The sequence below is a fragment of the Bubalus kerabau genome, chromosome X (assembly GCF_029407905.1).
Source record: "Bubalus kerabau isolate K-KA32 ecotype Philippines breed swamp buffalo chromosome X, PCC_UOA_SB_1v2, whole genome shotgun sequence".
Taxonomy (NCBI): Eukaryota; Metazoa; Chordata; class Mammalia; order Artiodactyla; family Bovidae; genus Bubalus; species Bubalus kerabau.
Genome location: NC_073647.1, coordinates 40,540,523 through 40,555,300, shown reverse-complemented (window position 1 = coordinate 40,555,300; position 14,778 = coordinate 40,540,523). Strand labels below are relative to the sequence as shown.

The 14,778-nt window shown below is 41.1% G+C and overlaps 1 long non-coding RNA gene across 1 annotated transcript in view; it reads left to right on the top strand.

Moving 5' to 3' along the window:
* Positions 1–13,033, top strand: part of LOC129639502 (uncharacterized) — a 107,125-nt gene extending 94,092 nt beyond the window's left edge. Inside the window, exon 3 of the long non-coding RNA XR_008708439.1 lies at positions 12,203–13,033. This is a non-coding gene — a long non-coding RNA (uncharacterized LOC129639502). The remainder of the gene's footprint in view (positions 1–12,202) is intronic.
* The last annotated feature ends 1,745 nt before the right edge of the window (positions 13,034–14,778 follow it).

Genomic DNA, 14,778 nt, shown 5'->3' with positions numbered 1-14,778 from the left:
CCCACTCCATTGTTCTTGGCTGGAAAATTCCATGGTCAGAGGAGCCTAGCGGGCTTCAGTCCATGGGGTCGCAAAGAGTCGGCCATGACTGAGTAACTGAGCACATTGATTTTAAAAATTCAGATATCATATCTGTCAGTTCCTGAAACTTTTTGTGCATAAGTTGAATCATATTTATACCTAATAAAACTTTTACTATTTTTTTTTCTGTTTTTTATGAATTTTCTATATGTCAGAATCATCCTATTTAGGTCATTCACCTTTAAACAACTTGGGGTCTCATTTTTAGACTATTAATGTCAAAAGCTTTCTAAGGTTATCTGATGTTACGGCTGTGATATCTTGGGTAATGCTGCATCAGCACACGACAGGAAATTGGTGAGTGTTTCTCTGCTAGGAGGCAGGTAGGCAGCAGTTTGGTAAACTGGGACTCTAATGCAAGTCTGGTGTGAAGCCCCTTTAGTATCAGGAAGGAATTGTGAGGGATTGTATTCAACTTGATGACATTGACAGGAAGAGCTGACCCCTCCCAGAGCTGCACACAGATGTTTCTCTCCTAGTTGGGAGGGAACCCACTTGGGTAAACTGAACGGCCCCTCACTCTCATCCATCAGCCTCCCAGGCAATGAGGGAGTCTTCTTTTATCCATACTGCCTTGGAGAGGCAAACCTGTTTACAAAGTCCAGGGTTCTAGGTCAACTAACTGGCCAGCAATATAACCAATGAACTTCTACAGCTGAATCTTCTTCCCAAGTGACTGTACATCAGATGTCATCATGGGTCTTATCCAGGTTCAGCATGTTGTTAGGGTTATTTTTAACTGTTCAGTTGGTCTTCAAAGAGTCATCAGGAAGAGAGAATTGAGGATGTGAATGCAGGATACCATCTTCCTAGAATATCCCTCTCCTCTGCCCCTCTCCATGAAGAGGGGGAAGGGAAGGGAGAGTGAGGTTGTAGATCTGAAGCTCTATACTTTCTCTTGAATCTGTCTACAAGCGCCACTGCCTCACGCTGTCATGATCTCAGTGCTTCTGTCATCAGGAGTGACGTAGTCCTTTGGATTTCTTCTTTGTTACAAACACATGATCCCAAGAGGCTTGACACAGTGTCCCTGAGGAACCACATGACCATGGGACTCTCAAAATCATCTCTTTCCTCTGACCCCCACTGAGCTCCCAAGAGTTACTAGTTCTAGCCTGGGCGTCACTGTCTCACATACACGTCTGTCCCTGCTTGGAAAGTTAATGGGGTTACCTTTTCTCCCTGACTTCCCAGGAGGCAGGCCTCTTACCCTGGTCAGTCAAGAGCTCCTCAGTGTGTCCTGGGGCTAGCAAGCAAGCAAATTCCTTCTGGCACATCCTTCTGGACCTCTAGATATACCTAAATTCATCATCATCACTTTGCTTCCGTCCTTCCCTTTGGGAACTGGCTACTGACCCCCTCCTCTGACCTAATAGATTTGTCATGTGTTTGAATTGAGACAATGTTTGTCAAACTGTTATGTCCAGAGGCCCCCATTTAATGGAACCACCCTGACTCTTATGGTGTGTGTATCTGTGACATCTGAGCTTGTGTCTTATATTTAAGAGATCATTAGTGTGCTTACTCTCCTCCAGGATTTGTTTCTTTTACTCAAGGCATCCTACCAGTTTTTTAATCAAACTGCAAAATGAGACATTTATTTGTGATCATGTCTAACATTATGAATGAGAATAAGGAGGGGGTGGAGGAAAAGGCATTCGACTAGTTTTAAATGCTTTGCCATCTCCTTGGTTCCACACTGCCTTTGCCTGTTTCTGAACTCTTTGCATTTCCTATATTTTGATACCAGGAAACCAGTCCCTCTCATGTATCTATCTGTATGTCACATTCAGTTAGCTAAATGCCTACTTGAATTATATGGTTTGGGACTTTTTAATGTGTCCCCATCGTGACTCCAGTTTTATTGTACTTTTTTTAAGAGCACAGACCTCATTTACTTTGTCCTTTACACCTTCTTAGCACTTGATATAACATGTTACGTTTTCAGAAAACATAACTAAAGCAATTTAAACGGTAATACTACTCCCTCCCCTATTCCCTCTCCTCCTTCCCCTTTCCCACTAAAAGCGAGTCATCATTTTCTTTCCTAAAAAGTTTAATCAGAGGACACATATATGCAAATATTTCACTTTTCAAAGATTTTCCCTATTCATGTATGTAAAATCATAGAAACCATCAGACCCACCTTTATGAACTGGACCTCATTTTGAAAATGAAAGAATATGAACATATTACCTTTACTGTATAGTGTCTGTGGGTGGTGATACTGGAAAGCAAGAGATGAAGGAAGAGAGAAGACGGATAGATAGATTAGGGCAATTTGGTGCTGACTTTTTAGAAACCTGGGGGAGAAAATGGTAAGCCACTCCAATAGTCTTACCTGGAAAATCCTAAGGACAGGGGAGTCTGGCAGGCTACAGTCTATGGCATCACAAAGAGTCAGACATGACTGAGCAACTAAGACTTTCACTTTTTTAGAAACCACCTATACTATCCTACAGTTCTGTTTCTCAAGAGGCTTTTTGAAATCAGGACTAGGGTACCTGACAGAAAACAAGCTAGAAGAAGCCCTAGATTTGACACTTTACCCACAAGATTGGTATCTGAATACTGAATCTGATCCTTACTTGTGTGTATGCTTAGTTGCCCAGTTGTGTCCGACTCTGCGACACCATGGATGATAGCCCACCAGGCTCCTTTGTCCATGGGGATTCTCCAGGCAAGAATACTGGACTGGGGTTGCCATGCTCTCCTCCAGGGGATCTTTCCAACACTGGGACTGCTCATTCTATTTAACTTGCAAAAGGTGATGAATAGAAGAGCTGTGTCTCAGAGAGAGATTCAGTAGCATGAATTCATTACCTGAATTTCAGCATTCTATTTTATGGGAGACATTTTAGTCCAGAGTGCTTATGACTTGTTTTTGTGGCACATGGGATAAAAGAAAATCTGAAGTATCATGACAAAAATATAACTCCTTGAGTGTTATATTTTTGTATTGAGTGTTGGCATAATGGGGACCTGCCTGCTCATTTGAATTTGTGGGGCTAATTAAAACCAGAATCTTAGGAAACACAGTGCTGGAGAGAGAACAGAGTTGTTACTGCTGACTATGTCACAGGGATGACTGTTATGGCTAAAAGGCATTTGAAAAGTGTAAGAGAGAATATTGTTCTGCAAACAGCACAGAAATATTTAATCTGTGGTCCATCTCACTGTGGAATGTATAATTCTAGTAATGAGTGCTGAAATAGGCTATCTGGAACCTGGTTTATTTTATTTTATTTTATAATTTATTTATTTTAATTGGAGGCTAATTACTTTATAATATTGTAGTGGTGTTTGCTATACATTCACATGAATCAGCCATGGGTGTACATGTGTTCCCCATCTTTAACCCTGCTCCCAACTCCCTCCCCATCCCATCCCTCAGGGTTCTCCCAGAGCACCAGCCTTGAGCACCCTGTCTCATGCATAGAACATGGACTGGCAATCTATTTCATGTATGTTAATATACATGTTTCAATGTTATTCTCTCAAATCATCCCATCCTCACCTTCTCCCAGAGTCCAACAGTCTGTTCTTTACATTTGTGTCTCTTTTGGTATCTCGCATATAGGGTCATCGTTACCATCTTTCTAAATTCCATATATATGCGTTAGTATACTATATTGGTGTTTTTCTTTCTGACTTACTTCACTCTGTATAATAGGCTCCACCTCATTAGAACTGATTCAAATGCATTCTTTTAAATGGCTGAGTAATATTCCATTGTGTATATGTACCACTGTTTTCTTATCCATTCGTCTTCTGATGAACATCTAGGTTGCTTCCATGTCCTGGCTTGTAAACAGTGCTGGGATGAACATTGGGGTACACATGTCTCTTTCAATTCTAGTTTCCTCAGTGTGTATGCCCAGAAATGGGATTGCTAGGTCATATGGCAGTTCCATTTCCAGTTTTTTAAGAAATCTCCACGCTGTTCTCCATAGCGGCTGTACTAGATTGCATTCTCACCAACAGTGTAAGAGGATTCCCTTTTCTTCTCACCCTTTCCAGCATTTATTGTTTGTAGACCTGGGATAGCAGCCATTCTGACTGGCATGAGATAGTACCTCATTATGGTTTTGATTTGCATTTGGGACATAGAGGGGGAAACAGTGGAAACAGTGTCAGATTTTATTTTTTGGGGTTCCAAAATCACTACAGATGGTGATTGCAGCCATGAAATTAAAAGACGCTTACTCCTTGGAAGGAAAGTTATGACCAACCTAGATAGCATATTCAAAATCAGAGACATTACTTTGCCAACAAAGGTCCGTCTAGTCAAGGCTATGGTTTTTCCAGTAGTCATGTATGGATGTGTGAGAGTTGGACTGTGAAGAAAGCTGAGTGCCGAAGAATTGATGCTTTTGAACTGTAGTGTTGGAGAAGACCCTTGAGAGTCCCTTGGACTGCAAGGAGATCCAACCAGTCCATTCTAAAGGAGACCAGTCCTGGGTGTTCGTTGGAAGGAATGATGCTAAAGCTGAAACTCCAGTACTTTGGCCACCTCATGTGAAGAGTTGACTCATTGGAAAAGACTCTGACACTGAGAGGGATTGGGGGCAGGAGGAGAAGGGGACGACAGAGGATGAGATGGCTGGATGGCATCACTGACTCGATGGACATGGGTTTGGGTGAACTCCAGGAGTTGGTGATGGACAGGGAAGCCTGGAGTGCTGCAATTCATGGGGTTGCAAAGAGTCGGACACGACTGAGTGACAGAACTGAACTTAACTGATAATGAATGATGTTGAGCATCTTTTCATGTGTTTGTTAGCCATCTATATGTCTTTTTTGGAGAAATGTCAGTTTAGTTCTTTGGCCCATTTTTTTGATTCAGTTATTTATTTTTCTGGAATTGAGCTGCTTGTATATTTTTGAGATTAATTCTCTGTCAGTTGCTTCGTTTGCTATTGTTTTCTCCCATTCTGAAGGCTGTCTTTTCACCTTGCTTATAGTTTCCTTCGTTGTGCAAAAGCTTTTGAGTTTAATTAGGTCCCATTTGTTTATTTTTGCTTTTATTATCATTACTCTGGGAGGTGGGTCATAGAGGATTCTGCTGTGATTTATGTCAGAGAGTGTTTTGCCTATGTTTTCCTCTAGGAGTTTATAGTTTCTGGTCTTATGCTTAGATCTTTAATCCATTTTGAGTTTATTTTTGTGTATGGTGTTAGACTGGGACGACCCAGAGGGATGGTATGGGGAGGGAGGAGGGAGGAGGGTTCAGGATGGGGAACACATGTATACCTGTGGCGGATTCATTTTGATATTTGGCAAAACTAATACAATTTTGTAAAGTTTAAAAATAAAATAAAATTAAAAAAAAACTGAAAAAAAAAAGAAAGTGTTCTCATTTCATTCTTTTACAAGTGGTTGACCAATTTTTCCAGCACCACTTGTTAAAGAGATTGTCTTTTCTCCACTGTATATTCTTGCCTTCTGCACATCAAAGGAAACTATTAGCAAGGTGAAAAGACAGCCTTCAGAATGGTTAAGGTTAATTAGGTCCCATTTGTTTATTTTTGCTTTTATTTCCAATATTCTGGGAGGTGAGTCATAGAGGATCCTGCTGTGATGTATGTCAGAGAGTGTTTTGCCTATGTTCTCCTCTAGGAGTTTTATAGTTTCTGGTCTTACGTTGAGATCTTTAATCCATTTTGAGTTTATTTTTGTGTATGGTGTTAGAAAGTGTTCTAGTTTCATTCTTTTACAAGTGGTTAAAAGCAGCAAGGGAAAAACAACAAATAACACACAAGGGAATTCCCATAAGGATAACAGCTGATCTTTCAATAGAAACCCTTCAAGCCAGGAGGGAATGGCAAGATATAGTTTTCTATATATAGGTCTTTTCTTTCTTTAGGTAGATTTATTCCTAAGTATTTTATTCTTTTCGTGGCAATGGTGAATGGAATTGTTTCCTTAATTTCTCTTTATGTTTTCTAATTGTTAGTGTATAGGAATGCAAAGGCTTTTCTGTGTGTTAATTTTATATCCTGCAACTATATTCAGTGATTAACTCTAGTAATTTCCAGGTGGTGTCTTTAGGGTTTTCTATGTAGAGGATCATGCCATCTGCAAACAGTGAGAGTTTTACTTCTTCTTGTTATGTTCCTGTGCTGTTGGAGAATTAGCTTGGTATGTCTTGCTCTGAAACTTGTTAGCTCTTGGGTGGAGCTTGGTTTCAGTGTAGGTATGGAGGGTTTTGGATGAGCTCTCGTCAACTAATGTTCCTTGGAGTCAGGAATTTTCTGGTGTTCTCAAGTTTTGGATTTAAGCCTACTGCTTCTGGCTTTCAGTCTTATACTTACAGTAGCTTCAAGACTTCTCCATCCATACAGCACCAATTATAAAACATCTAGGTTAATGGTGAAAAGATTCTCCACAGTGATAGATACCCAGAGAAGTTCACAGTTACATGGAGAAGAGAAGGGAAGGAGGGAGATAGAGGTGATCAGGAGGAGAAGAGGGGGAATCAAAAGTGGTGAGAGGACTCTAACCAGTAATCAATTCCCTATTTGCTGTCCACAGTCTGGAACACTCAGAGAGGTTCATGGAGTTACATAAAGAAGAGAAGGGGGAGGGAGGAGATAGAGGAGGAGATCCAGGAGGAGAAAAGGGGGAGTCAAAAGGAGAGAGACAGATCTAGCCAGTAATCAGTTCCCTAAGTGTTTTCCAGAGCCCAGAACACCCAAAGAGATTCACACAGTTGGGTACAGAAGAGAAGGGGGAGGAAGGAGATATAGATCTGGGGGAGAAAAAGGAGAGTCAAAAGGGGGAGAGAGCAATCAAGTCAGTAATCACACTCCTAAGTAAAAATGGGTACTGACAATTGGTTTCTTAAAGGTACAAAATTGATAACAAATACCAAAAAGCAAAGATTAAAAATCTCGAGTAGATGTTAGACTTTCAAAAATACAATATTAAAAAAAAAACATGATCAGAAGAATTATAAATAATATATGAAATTTGCTTAAAAATAGGGTGTTTTTTTTGTAAGGTAATAGTAGGTTATAAGAATGAAAATTAAAGGAGTAATAAAGAGCTTAAAAATAAAAAGAAATTTAAAAATTAATAAATGATAATAGTAAAATATATCTAGGAATTTCTATGGAGCTGTTGAGGGCAGTGTGCGGTCAGTTCAGTTTCAGATAGTTCCTTGTTCCATCTTATATTTCTCAAGGTCTATAGGCCCCTTCCAATGTAGTCAGTGCTAACTACAGGGTTTTAATCTGTTGCACCTGTCACTTCCAAAGTGGTTCTATCTTCTTTGTTTATTTTGGTTTCCTCCATCTACAGTTCTCTTCAGTGTCTAATTTCCACCCTGACACAAGGGGGCAAAGGTGGTCACTTATTTAGGCTCACTTGTTCAGTTGTGCTGTGGGGAGGGAGGAACACTATAAAGAAATATCACTGGTGTGTGTGGGGAGTGCTCGCAGTGTATGGACTACACTGGGTTTGCCCCCGCTTATGGTGTATGTGCTTTGCCGGTCTACACTGCTCAGGCTCCAGGTTGCTCTGCAAGGGAACTTTCATGCCCTGGATTGCATGAATTTCCCAGGACTAAGTGGCTCAGTTTCAGGTTCTTGGGTACAGCACAAAGGCACAGACTTGATTGGGCCTGTGTTTTGTGCCCTTCCCTGGTCTGAGCAGCTCAGGTGACCAGGTGTTTTGCGAGCGCACTCTCCCAGGTGGGCGGTGCATTTTATCACCTCCCCAGTCCCAGCTGCTCGGTTTTCTGTGTGCGCAGTGAGAGCTCCTTCTCAGGTGTGCTGTGTGTCTCCTCTGGGGAGCTGATCTCAGGCTGCAATCCTCCTGGTGGATGTCAACCGCCCAGGATCCCAGGAAGACTTGGTTAGCAACTAGGAGCCTGCTCACAGTTTGGTGGAGGATGCCATCTCTGGGGCCAAGATTGCCTCTCGCCTTCTGGCTCTGGCTGTTGCCTGCCTGCCTCTCTTCCTCCGGCGAGGGGAGGGGCCGGTCAGCAACCCGCTAGCTCTCCTCTGGTATTTGCTCAATCCTTTGTTCTGTGAGTGGCCCAAGCTGTACCTTAGAGCTTTCACGGGAAAGTTCTCTCTCTCTCTCTTTTTTTTTCTCTCACTCTGGCTATCCCACAGTTTGGGTTGCTATCTCACGTTAGGTCCTTCAAATTGTCCTCAGGGCATTCAGGCCCGGTCCTTACCCTAAGCAATGCAGCCCGCGTCTCCCTGTTCAGCCCCTGCTCGCCACTGGTGGATACGAGCGTCTGGGCTACTTCTCTGCTGGGAGTTGCGGTTAGGCGCTTAGTCTGTTGGTTTTTTTTTTTTTTTTCTTCTTCTTCTTCTTCCCGGTTATGTTGCCCTCTGAGATTCCAAAACTCCCCACAGACCCGCCAGTGAGAGGGTTTCTTGGTGTTTGGAAACTTCTCCTTTATGACTCCCTCCTTGGGACAGGTCTTTGTCCCTAACTTTTTTGTCTCTCTTTTTATCTTTTTTATTATGTCCTACCTCCTTTCAAAGAGAATTGGCTGGCTTTCTGGGTGCCTGGTGTCCTGCACCAGCATTCAGAAGTTGTTTTGTGGAATTTGCTCAGTGTTCAAATGATCTTTCGATGAATTTGTTGGGGAGAAATTGGTCTCGCCATCCTATTCCTCCTCCATCTTAGGACCGCCCTGGAACCTGGTTTAAAATTGCATTATAAAATACATACAAATGGCTTAATGCATGAAATAAGTTTTTGGTTAACCCAGTGGAGTGGAAAGTTTCAGGTTCAATGTTATTATTTTTAAACCTGCAAAATTCAAGAAGGTGCTCTGGAGACTGAACACTTCTGCTACTTTTCATAGTCTATGGTGAAGACTCAATTTATGTCTTTAGGACTCTGCTCTGTTTTTAAACTGACTCTGTCATATCAATTTGAGCCTTCCCTCTGATGAGAGCCCGCACTTGTTAGCATGTAACTAGGTAGTGATTAGAAGATTACGTTTAAAATTATATGCACCAGGATAGTCTTAGGCACAAAATAGTTTATATTAACGAGCAGTCATTTGGGAGTAGATCTGCAATCATCTGACTGCAGCATAGCTTGATTAGAAAATACAAGAAGTTTCTACCATATACAAAACTAAAACCTGAACACCACTAACAAACCCTTTCAATCTGTAAGAATGCAAGATCAAGTTATGGTAGAAAGCTTCTTCTGTCTTGAGTAATTTTTTTCTCTGCACATTTTGGAGAAATACCACCTGGACATTAGATTTAGAAACCAGGAAATATTATGATATTTCCACCAATAAACTGACTTTATTCCCCAAAAGTTGAAAGAATGAAAAACCCAGTTATTTGAAAACATTTGATTTAAGCAAATGAGTTTTTTTTTTCTTTTGCTTGGAACTTGATTGTCTGGAAATAGAGTTCTCTCTTCTCTGGATATGTCTCTTTATTTCATAGTTAAAGTGTAAGAAGGCCTCCCTTGGAAATATTTGTTTTGGGACCTTTAAGGCAAAATCTAAACTCATTATTCAAATATGTTCTCCAAGAATCAGATCTCAGTTTTGTAAGTGGTTTGAGATGGCTTGTACCTGTTTCACTCAGTTGGACATATGCACATTTATTTAAAATAATTAAGCACTGAAGTCATTCTACAAGTGCTGCAGTAATTGCTCACAGAAGAGGGCTTCTCAAAATGCATTTTATGTTAATGACTCGAATCTTACATTTCAAAATGTAGAAATGTACCATGCTATTTCTTGGGAGTAGATGAAGATGACTAATTCACCAATATTTTATTTTTCTTCTGAAATCTCTTTTTCTCCTGAATCATGTGGTAGTGATTAGAGTGTAATAGTCCAGAATAAGAACTGCTGTCCTAGAGAAGGCATGATGTGTTCAGCAGTATTGGTGGGAAAAGAAAGCCAAGTCAACATAAATATGTCTGCCTTATTATGAAGAAGCCTCATGGGCCTTCTTTATTCAAATTCCAGTTTCCAGTTGCAGGCTTTTGGAGAGCAGGGGGTCTCTTCATTTCTCTGCACCATCCAGTGCATTGTCTTACATGTGGCATGTGCTCCAGAAACATTTATTGAATGAGAGTTAAGCCCACTGGTCATTGCCTGTCTACTCTGTGCCAGGTACCACACTAAATTATTTACTTGCAGTCTGTCATTTAATCTTGTGTATTTTTAAAAGTATTTTTAATTTAATTATTTATTTTTGGCTGCCCTGGGTTTTGTTACTGCGCAGACATTTCTCTAGTTGTGGTAAGCAGAGGCTACTCTCTAGTTGTGGTGTGTGGGCTTCTCATTGCTGTGGCTTCTCTTGTGTGGGTCACAGGCTCTAGGGCCTGCAGGCTTCAGTGGTTGCAGCGTGTAGGCTCTGCAGCTGTGGTACACTAGCTTGCTCCATGGCATGTGGAAACTCCCTGGACCAGGGATCAAACCCGTGTCACCTCCATTGGCGGCAGATTCTTTACCACTGAGCCACTGGGGAAGCCCAATCTTCTGTATCTGTATCACCTCCATCTACCAAATCACCTCCATTTACCAAATGAGGAAATTAGAATACAAGAAGTGTCTTGGCTGATGTCACAAAACCAGGAGGTAGATACTTCTAAGGTTTTGTCTGTCTGATGCCAAAGCCTGGGATCACTGGGGTAACATGCTTTCCCTAGATGAATGTATGAATGAATCAGTGGATTCGTATTACATCACTCCATGATTTTGAGGCTACTTATCATTTCCTGGAACTTTAACCCACATATTCAAGTCTCTGTCAGAATGGATATCAAGATAAAACGGACAGTGGGAATTTTGTCATCTGACAAATCATCTTTGAATGCAGTCATGAGGAGTGTTTTGCATTTAACCATGGAGGTGGCCTTTAGTAGGCTTTCTGAGGAGTCAGAGGAATGAAAGTGTGAGGAGAAAACAGTGTCTTGAAGGCCCAGTATTTAAAAGCTTTTCCCTTTCTTGTGGTATTTAGAAATTTGCAGGTTCTGTAGATTTTACCATCATCTATCTGGTCTCTAGATATTCTGTATGAAAAGACAACATAGTTCAGCTGCCGTAAAAGGAAGTCATTAGGATTGAGTCTTGGTCCTGTTAAAATATCTTTTGATACTTTTCTGAAAGGTGACCATGGGATGAATATTTTATTTTACTGAGCTCTGAACCCAGTTCCCAGTTCTTGGACTCCTAAGCATCTGAGGATGTTGACCAGAAGAATATCCACTTTCTCAGATGTAGTTATCTTTCCAACTCATTCATGTGTCACTCTGCATATTCCAGGTAACCTGCACTGGTGATCTCTTTCCACTAAATTGGCCAGAAGATTCTGTAAACAGATTGCTTTCTTAACATTATGAAAACTCAGGCTAGAATCAGTATCTATTCCATGAAAAAAAATCTGGGGAAACATCTATGAGCCCTCTCATCACCTTCTGCTACATCCTAAATTTGCACTGCTTTCTCTGCTTCAGTGTCTGTTGATAGCCATCCCATTTCTCCAAGTGCCCACATGCTCATCTGAGAGACCTCTTTTCCTTCTCAAGCATAGTTGTCTTCTGGATCAAGTCTGCAAGATCAGATGGATTTTGCATGCATGACATCATTAGCATGTCTTGCTTTCAATCTCCATTGTGGTGGTCTAGACCAGCATTATTGCTCCTGTGGCCCACTGCAACACCTTCTAATGGGTTTCTGTATTCACATTCTTGCTATTCCTACAGCCCACTATTCACACTGAGGAGTGATCTCTTTAAAATGAAACCTGAGTGTCATCACTGCTCTGCTTAAAGGACTTCAATGACTCCCTGTTACTCAAGGCATAATGTGAAAGCTCTTTACTGGCCTTGTGTTGTAAGTGATGTTGACATTCTTATTTTCTTCATGTCGTGAGTGCTACAGCAGCCAAGGCTGTGTCTTGTTCATCTTTCTATCTCACGTAGCGCTTAGCAGAGTGTCTTATAGTTAATAATTGGTCAAAAGTGTATTGAGTTGATTGAAATAAAATGACAGCCTAACAATTCAATGTCTGAATTTTGTTAACAACTTTCTGAAGAATAAAATGTGAGTCACCCATTGGAGCATCCATGTGTTTATATAAATAACATATATTTTTCCTCATTAACCAATATATGACAGAATGATCTCTGCTCTTTTCACGGCAAACCATTCAATATCACAGTAATCCAAGTCTATGCCCCGACCAGTAATGCTGAAGAAGCTGAAGTTGAACAGTTGTATGAAGACCTACAAGACCTTCTAGAACTAACACCCCCAAAAGACGTCTTTTTCATTATAGGGGACTGGAATGCAGAAGTAGGAAGTCAAGAAACACCCAGAGTAAGAGGAAAATTTGGCCTTGGAGTACAGAATGAAGCCGGGCAAAGGCTAATAGAGTTTTGCCAAGATAATGCACTGGTCATAGCAAACACCCTCTTCCAACAACACAAGAGAAGACTCTACACATGGACATCACCAGATAGTCAACACTGAAACCAGATTGATTATATTCTTTGCAACCAAAGATGGAGAAGTTCTATACAGTCAGAAAAAACAAGACCAGGAGCTGACTGTGGCTCAGATCATGAACTCTTTATTGCCATATACAGACTTAAATTGAAGAAAGTAGGAAAAACCACTAGAACACTCAGGTATGACCTAAATCAAATCCCTTACGATTATACAGTGGAAGTGAGAAATAGATTTAAGGGACTAGATCTGATAGACAGAGTGCCTGATGAACTATGGATGGAGGTTTGTGACATTGTATAGGAGACAGGGATCAAGACCATCCCCAAGAAAAAGAAATGCAAAAAACAAAACGGCTGTCTGAGGAGGCCTTACAAATAGCTGTGAAAAGAAGAGAAATGAAAAGCAAAGGAGAAAAGGAAAGATATACCCATTTGAATGCAGAGTTCCAAAGAATAGCAAGGAGAGATAAGAAAGCCTTCCTCAGCGACCAATGCAAAGAAATAGAGGGAAACAATAGAATGGGAAAGACTAGAGATAGCTTCAAGAAAATTAGAGATACAAAGGGAACGTGTCATGCAAAGATGGGCACAGTAAAGGCCAGAAATGGTATGGACCTAACAGAAGCAGAAGATATTAAGAAGAGGTGGCAAGAATACACAGAAGAACTGTACAAAAAAGATCTTCATGACCCAGATAATCATGATGGTGTGATCACTCACACTCAGCTAGAGCCAGACATCCTGGAATGTGAAGTCAAGTGGGCCTTAGGAAGCATCACTGTGAACAAAGCTCGTGGAGGTGATGGAATTCCAGTTGAGCTATTTCAAATCCTGAAATATGATGCTGTGCAAGTGCTGCACTCATTATGCCAGCAAATTTGGAAAACTCAGCAGTGGCCACACGACTAGAAAAGGTCCGTTTTCATTTCAATCCCAAAGAAAGCCAATGCCAAAGAATGCTCAGACTACCGCACAATTGCACTCATCTCACATGCAAGCAAAGTAATGCTCAAACTTCTCCAAGCCAGGCTTCAACAATATGTGAATGGTGAACTTCCAGATGTTCAAGCTGGTTTTAGAAAAGGCAGAGGAACCAGAGATCAAATTGCCAACATCCACTGGATCATCGAAAAAGCAAGATGTTCCAGAAAAACATCTATTTCTGCTTTATTGACTATGCCAAAGCCTTTGACTGTGTGGATCACAGTAAACTGTGGAAAATTCTTCAAGAGATGGGAATACCAGACCACCTGACCTGCCTCTTGAGAAATCTGTATGCAGGTCAGGAAGCAAGAGTTAGAACTGGACATGGAACAACGGACTGGTTACAAATAGGAAATGAAGTACGTCAAGGCTGTATATTGTCTTACCCTGCTTAATTAACTTATATGTGTAGCACATCATGCAAAATGCCAGGCTGGATGAAGCACAAGCTGGAATCAAGATTGCTGGGAGAAATATCAATAACCTCAGATATGCAGATGCCACTGCCCTTATGGCATAAGGTGAAGAAGAACTAAAGAGCCTCTTGATGAAAGTGAAAGTGGAGAGTGAAAAAGTTGGCTTAAAGCTCAACATTCAGAAAACTAAGATCATGGCATCTGGTCTCATCAGTTCATGGCAAATAGATGAGGAAACAGTGGAAACAGTGGCAGACTTTATTTTTTTTTGGTCTCGAAAATCACTGCAGATGGTGACTGCAGCCATGAAATTAAAAAAACAGTTGCTCCTTGGAAGAAAAGCTATGACCAACTTAGACAGCATATTAAAAAGCAGAGACATTACTTTGCAAACAAATGTCTATCTAGTCAAGGTTATGGTTTCTCCAGTAGTCATGTATGGATGTGAGAATTGGACTACAGATAAAGCTGAGCATGGAAGAATTGATGCTTTTGAATTGTGGTGTTGGAGAAGACTCTTATAAATCCCTTGGTCTCTAAGGAGATGCAACCAGTCCATCCTAAAGGAGATCAGTCCTGAGCGTTCATTGGAAGGACTGATGTTGAAGCTGAAACTCCAGTACTTGGCCACCTGATATGAAGAGTTGACTCATTGAAAAAGACCTTGATGCTGGGAGGGATTGGGGGCAGGAGGAGAAGGGAACGACAGAGCATGAGATGGTTAGATGGCATCACCGCCTCAGTGGACATGAGTTTGGGTAAACCCCAGGAGTTGGTGATAGACAGGGAGGCTGTAGTCCATGGGGTTGCAAAGAGTCAGACACGGCTGAGCAACTGAACTGAA